At 43.4% G+C, this 7,416-nt stretch overlaps 1 protein-coding gene across 5 annotated transcripts in view; it reads right to left on the bottom strand.

The window, feature by feature from the left end:
* Svil (supervillin) overlaps positions 1-7,416 on the bottom strand; it is a 199,800-nt gene that overhangs the window by 141,295 nt on the left and 51,089 nt on the right. For all 5 annotated transcript variants that reach the window (XM_029472009.1, XM_029472012.1, XM_029472020.1 and 2 more), the window contains exon 2: positions 4,408-4,519. The gene's annotated coding sequence lies outside the window, so the exon portion shown is untranslated. The remainder of the gene's footprint in view (positions 1-4,407; positions 4,520-7,416) is intronic.

Below are 7,416 nucleotides of genomic sequence, written 5' to 3'. Positions count from 1 at the left end.
GACCCTGCGCCCTAGCTACTCCGGTGCTTTTCTGTCCGGAAGAGCCAGGGCTTCTTTCTAAAGACTCATTGGGTTGACAGAAGCAGTTGCCCACAGCATATGGATGCTTCCAGGGTATTGGTTCATGTACTTCTAAATTACCCCAGTGGCAGCTACCTTCATAAGCAGGGTCTGGTGGTCAGGCATCTAGTGGTTCCTGTTCTAGAGACTGAGGAATGTTCCCTGTCATGGGACCTGGCTTCTAAATGCTGGGTATTTCTGTCTCCTCCCAGGATATCCAGAGCATGGGAAGCAGGTTCTTAGAGAGTTTCACAGGGCCTCAGGCACTTCCTCCAGACTCAGTTCTCAAGATCCTCTCAGGCTCCTTTCCAGGGACACTTTTCTAGACTGCCTTGCTTCCTGCTCAGGGACATCTGTCAATGAACAGGACAGTGGTGGCCAGGACATCTTTGGGAGATTGGTTCCATGTTCCCTGTGGATAGCCAAACACACAGATGCTGGAGTTCCTTAAGCAGCACAATGGAGTATTTGAATAACCTACCCACAGCCTTCCCAGAGCTGTTCTTCATCTACAGATGACCCGTAATACTAACAAGCAAGTGCCATGGAATTCATTGTTATAGTCTGCTGCTTACAGTACAACAATGAGGAGAGTCAGTGTATGTTTAGTATAGGGGTTTGCTTGTTCTGAACATGCCTGGTCTGCAGAAGTTGAGGAATCCGTAGGCTCAGGGGTCTGGCCCTTCATCTTAACCTTTAGGATTGCCTTAGCCACAGCAATGATTGACTGTGATCAGAACTACAGAATACTCATCAATCAATATTTGGCTGCTACCTCTTTAATAAAATTGTCAAAACAAGTTCAAGATATAAATAAATAACACCAAATAAAAACAAAACAAAATAAGAACAGCTCACTATGAAAGGGGCTCTGCTGGTAGGAGCTGTTATGACAATAGACATCACCGTGTGCCTGCTAATAGGCTAGGCCTAGCCCAGCTCCTTGCACATATACTTAACACACTGCTACTTTCAGCTTCTCATTCTGTTAGCATTAAATCTACGTGGGAACAAGTTGAAAGAAAACTTCTAGTAAGAAACTAGATTGTCGGTGAAAGAAACAAGTATAGAAGCAAAGGACAATGACAAAGTGAAAAGATACTACCCAGAGACAGCCAGCGGAGACAAGGTGGAGGAAGGGCTCCTGTCACAACTCTCCAGGCCCAATGCAATGCCTTTAGAAAATGGAAAGGAGAGTGCTCATGGCACACTGGGGTGTCTGTGCTCCATCTTGAGGGGTGTGCTCTGTGTGTGTGTGTGTGTGTATGTGTGTGTGTGTGTGTGTGTGTTGTATGTATGCACAATCATGCAGCACTGAGACAAAGAATAAGTCACAGACTATCCTGGCTGACAGCACAGAGCATTTGTCCATATTATCTGTCAGAAAGATTATGTTATTTTGTGACTCGAGAATTACACTAGAACAATATGTATAGCCCAGTGGATATTTTCCTAACTAATGGATTATTAAGTAAATGTTGATGGTTTTCACTGAGTACATATTAATGTTGACTCCAGTGACAGTACCCACATTTCATATGTTTCTGCTCCTCTAAACCTGCCTGCTTGTTTTGGTAAACCAGATTCCTCTCTGATATCATGTGCCCCTAAATCAATGGGCATGTAAGCCTCAATGGACACTGACAGAGAACCAGGCACAGCCATTGGTCCGAAGGTACTCACAGCCCAAATAGCAGCTGACACTGAGGACACAGAAAGCAGAGAAAGCTAAAGTAAGAACCACAGTCCTCTCAAGGAGGCCGAACTCTAGCACGCTTCTGTCCTCGGGGCAGCTTCCTGCATGGTGCGCTCTTCACTTTGTGAGCTTGAGCTATTGCTGCTTACATATGTCCATAAGTATGTATATTTGCATCCATAGTCACACACAGGCGTGTGCGTGCACACACTCACACATATACACAGTTTCTAAAGCCTTTGGTGAATTGATGGGGTAGCTTAGTAACAGAGTGTTCCAAGCACATACAAAGTTCTGCGTTCAATCCTCAGTGCTGCAAACAAACAAACACATAACAACATCTGATGACTTCTACTCCTAACCTCAAAATGAACAAATAAGTAGCAACCACTGAAGAAAACCTCTTCTTGCTACATGACAGGCATGTGCTTATATAAAATGCTTTGATTAAAACAATGAGGATAATAATTACAATTCTAATTAAGCACACATACTGTTTCTATAAGGCATCTTTGTGAAGACAGCACTCCAGTGTCTCACCAGAATATCACAACTCACTCCAAGGACCCAAACACATCTGTAAGCATGGGAGAATGTGTTACAGACAATCTGAAGTCCCTGAATTAGCCAGCATAGTGAGAAAACTATGACAGAGGCAAAGGGTTGACTCCCCAGTGCAAGGCTATCAGGCAAGAGCAACATGTGCTTCGAGTCATCTTGACTGTTCTCTGAATTCCTGGGACCAGCTTCAATCCTGGTGAAAAGCAAGTTTTTTCTTTCCTAACTTTTAGTGGATATGTTTTCACAAAAACAAGATGACACTGGCCATATTTTAATCTTTGCTACCTAGATGACACCTAGGCAAATAGCAATTTTAAAAGCTTGCTGTTCTGTATACTAGATATGATACCAAAAAAATATACACTAAGGGCTTGTGATGATTAGCTACACAAGTTAGAGTCATCTACAAAGAGGGAACCTTCGTAGAGGAATCGCCCTGATCGGATGGCCTGTAGACTGGTCTGCGTAGGAGGCATTACTTGATTAATGACTGATGCAGCTGATGCTATCCCTGGGCATGTAGTCTTGGGTTGTATAATAAAATAAGACGAGCAAGCCATGAGGAGCAAGCAGTAGATAATCATCACACCACCATGGCCTCTGTTTCAGTTGCCAGGCTCTTCCAGACCTGCTTTTATGATGAATGGAAACCTGAGGAATGAAATAAACCTTTTCCTCGCCAAGATGTTTCTGGTTCATGTTTTATATCAGCAATATGAAAGCAATTCAGGCCCGGCCCAGGCTCACTGTGCATACCCTGCCCACATACTCTCAGTATGAAAGGAAGGTGAAGGACCCAGACTGAATCTTGATAGCCTTCATCTTTTCTCTCCATCATTTAAGTTGGATCCCTTGTTACCATATTACCAGGTAACTCTCCAAAGCTTCAAGGATGAGGCTCCCTATGAGCCAGTGACTGCCCTTGTAGTAAGATGTGCATAATGCCAAGGGCCTACAGTAGCTTCTTCAACTCTCTTATACTTTCTTAGTCATATTCTTAAGTGAATGTGCATTTGTGAGACTTTACATACAGCCTACAGACAATGCTTAGCACAATATAAATTCCTAGTTCTCCTTGAGGTAACTCTGAAATCAAGAGTGAAGCCAGGCTGCATCAATGATAGTGAATATTCATGGACAGAATCACTATAACCCAGTTCTTAGTGGGTAGGTGCCCATGAATAGATCCTGTGGATCCTCTGGTTCGTTGCTTATGTGTATGTTTCCTGGTCCCCTAAGATGAAGCTTATGTTTAAGCCTCATGACAAGGACTTCTAAATGCAAAGCCAAAATGGTTCGATTTCCTCCAGGTCTGTTTGTTGACAAATGGTCACTCAGTATACTATAATTTCTTCTTGACCAAGTCCAGCAGGTGTCCAAACTGCAAGTATTACTAAATTATAACAACCCAGCTGCCTACTAACTGACTAACTAGCTAACTAACTAACAGAATGGCAATACACACAGCCTGAATATGCAGGCAAAGGGATGATTCACATAAATACAGCATGCAATTGAAAGTGCCACTTCTGCAAATTCCCATTTTGCATTTCTGTAGCACATGAACCATGGGTTTCTTTACTCATAAAATGTGAAGCTGCTTTATGAGGAAATGTCAAAAATAAAGGGAAACAGTGCTCAAAAATTAATTTTAGATGGAAATAGCAATAAAAAAGAAATAACATTTAAAGAATAATCTGTGTCAAATATTCCAAGTAGAGAGTCTAGGAGCCCAGATTTCAAAGGCAGGGGCAAGAAGCCCTGGAGTTCAAAGCCAGCCTGGGCGAGTCAGTGCGAGAGCTGGCCAAAAGAGCCACATTAAAGAAACAAAAACTCCCCAAACATCTAGTTCAAATATAATTGTCCAATTCCTAACTCAACTCTTCAAATGGAGGAAACAATCTGAGAGAGGAGGACAAAGCACCCCAGAAACAATAGCTTTCTCTTGCATCTCTGAGACTCTAAGAAATGAGTAAAGGACACAGAGACACCATGCCCTTTAAAGGCCTGTGACCCGAGTCAATGAATGGTAACAAAAGCAGCCCTTAGCCGGGCACTGGCCACTAGAGGTCAGAGGAGCCATCAAATACCTGCTTCCTGTCCATTGAATATGAATCAGTCCTCTTTTGAGCAGTTTCAGCCTTGATCTCACCGGGCAGAGAAGGAAATGAGCAGGTAGGTGTCCAGCTCCCACACGGCAGACTGTGGCAAACAAGAGAAACAGGTTTTTGGGTGCATTATTAACAATGACCACAGCAGCTGCTCTTGGCACTGCCTTCATATTAACAGCTAGTCAGTCATCACTAGTTCTGATTAGCAAAGCCTCTTTCTATAGCTGAGGAAACAGGCATAGAAACAGAAAGGAGGATGGGGAATCTGTAGACGGACACATACGCATGTGTGGATTATGATATACTATATCCACTTACAACACAGTGCCACACTAAGAACGGAAGAGTGTTACTATAGCTAAATTATATAGTGATGACTCTGACGTTTAAAAGCAACTCAGCAGGTACATCAACACAACTATTGGCTACAAGGTCCTATGCCCCATGACGCTTGCTTGTTTTGGGGAGGCATGCTCCTGTTTTCTTCCCACGTATTTACAGGGGAATTACTGGTAGGGATGATGATTACATGTGTAAGGAACAAAAGCTCTGTTCATTGTATGACAGTTCCTAAAGTGCCCTGCCATGTAGACAGTGTGAGGGCTCTTCAGTACCTCTTGTTCTACAAACACTATTTGAGTAATTTCAGAACCAATTTCTTAGGTTATGAAGTCTGGGGCTCTACACCATGCTTAGCAGCGTGAGGAACTCTCACCCAACCCAGCTCACTCCCTTGCCCAGAGTTACCGCATTCTGTAGAGCACCCACATGCTGCTTACCTTGTAGCCACCTCTACAGTTAAAATGTCAAGGTGTCCCCAGTGCTTGCGTTCAAGAAACCCTTATTCCACCTAACTGTGCTCTCAACCACAGTAGTACAGATGCTGATAACTTGGTAAGAAGTGAAATAAGAAGCTACGGCATGCTTTCTAAGTTAGCACACAAAAGTCCAACAAGATAAAGTGAAAGAGAAAACAATATTCAAACAAATTACAAAATTTTGTTATAACTGGTCTATTTTATTATAACTGGTCTATTTTACTGTACAGATTCATACATGAAATGTATTATACACACAGGGAAAAAAACTGCTTATATATGGTTTGCCATGGTATCAAGCCATGGTTTGATAATAACCATGATGTCAGACACCCTGCAGGGCATCTTGGAAGCTACAGCCACAGCTAAGAGGAAACCACTGGATTACAAATGGGTAAGTATGAGTCTTTCTCCTTATGCTAAGTATTTGCCAGGTGATTGTGGTGAAGGGAGGGAAATGTGCACACAGCAGCACTGGCTGTCAGCACAGGTCATCACTACGGCCCTGCTCACTGCAATCTTCCAGTAGTGTCGTGTAAATGTTGAGCTATGTTGCAAATCAATGAAAACTAACTGCTGAAGTCTTTACCAAGAAGCAAAATAAGATAACTCTTAGCTATGGAATAGCAAGCCTTGAGTGATATAGAAAATAGCTTTTTAATGAAAACTTACAGCACTGTTTAAAAACTTTAACTGTAATATGATCCAGTTTGTAGACTCAGGCTCCAAACAATGTCAGAAAACTGGCTCTCTCCTTGACTCAATACTCAACAGTCTTGGTGGTCTATGTGTACAAAGTATCCCAGATCCAGTGATTCACCAGAACCTTTGTCACCAAAGACACATATTCTGAGTAATGGGATCTAAGTAGGAAAGATTCGAATGACAGGATTGATCAACACACACCGAGTGTGTAAGAAAAGCACAAGGACAAAACCATGGTAGGTGTGAGGGCTTCCATTGTAGATTACATCATGCCCAGGCGTCTCTGAGAAGGTGATGTTGGAGTGAAGCTCAGGGGAGATCACAGAAAGCCCTGCACAATCAATGATGAGCACGTTCAGGCAAGGGAGGAACAAGGCCCAACTCCTAGCTCTTGAGATGGGAGTGGGAGATGGATGTTCAAGAGACACGTGGTGTGGTCAGTCTGGTTGGAATAGAGACTAGGAAAGGAAGAAGACTAGGTAGCCTCTAGGCCGGAGTGGCTGGAAACGGCTGAGAGCAGATACCCATCACGGATTTGCGATGGTAAGGACAGATGTGCTAAGTGGATCAGTTTGATCCCTTCAAGACAGATGCAGTGCTTGGTGGGCCAGCAAGCCCCAGGCTCCACATGACAGATGTGGTGCATGTCCCCAAATCACATGCTACACCTAAGACAAAGTCTTCATCCAGGATTGCAAAACCAAGGCAAGGTTTAAGTGATTCTTGCTTAGAATAACTGCGGTCTTCTACTAAGACTTCTTCCAGGAAGCTATCAACTGCAGCCTTCCATCTCTTCCTCCATTTCAGCCCTGAGGGCAGCAGCCGGGAGCCTGATGGGAAGCTAGATCAAATAACCCACTCAGGCTCCCCGGAGAGCACAAGCTTCACTTTTCATCTGACCTTGAGAAAATGGTTCAAGCCACTCCAAACCATCTGCTTCTCATCTTTTAAGTTTTACTTAAAAAAAAAAAAAGTTTCCCAAGTCATTCACTTTTTCATTATCAGCCAAGAAAGAGACAGCTTGTGGGCACATAAGGCCAGCAGGGGCAACTCAGATGGCTTCCCAGTTGTTTGCCTGGGACATTTTGAAGTTCTTTAATGTCCTACTCCACACCATATATTGTAGAATATGCTCTTGGAAAGACTCACCCTTTAAAAACTGTACTGCTTTGCTCTGAACGATTACTCAAACATTTGAATGTAGTGACTTTTCCCACACAATCTGCTATTAGAGACTGACTTTCCTGGTTTACTGCTTTAAGGTGTCCAGATATAGTCTTCTCTCCAGTCTGCTCCTGGGGCCTCCATTCACACAGTCTTGCTTCTGCACAGACCAGCTGCTCCTGCCTTCCTCTCTGCTCTAGGCTTCCCTCAGGTCACCTGCTCAGATAATCACCACACTTCCTCCCCAGAGCTCCAAACCAATCGTCTCTATTCTTATTTTCCAAAAACCTTATAGTTAACA

This window comes from Mus caroli, chromosome 18, assembly GCF_900094665.2.
Source record: "Mus caroli chromosome 18, CAROLI_EIJ_v1.1, whole genome shotgun sequence".
Lineage (NCBI taxonomy): Eukaryota > Metazoa > Chordata > Mammalia > Rodentia > Muridae > Mus > Mus caroli.
This window is presented reverse-complemented; position numbering and strand designations above follow the sequence as displayed.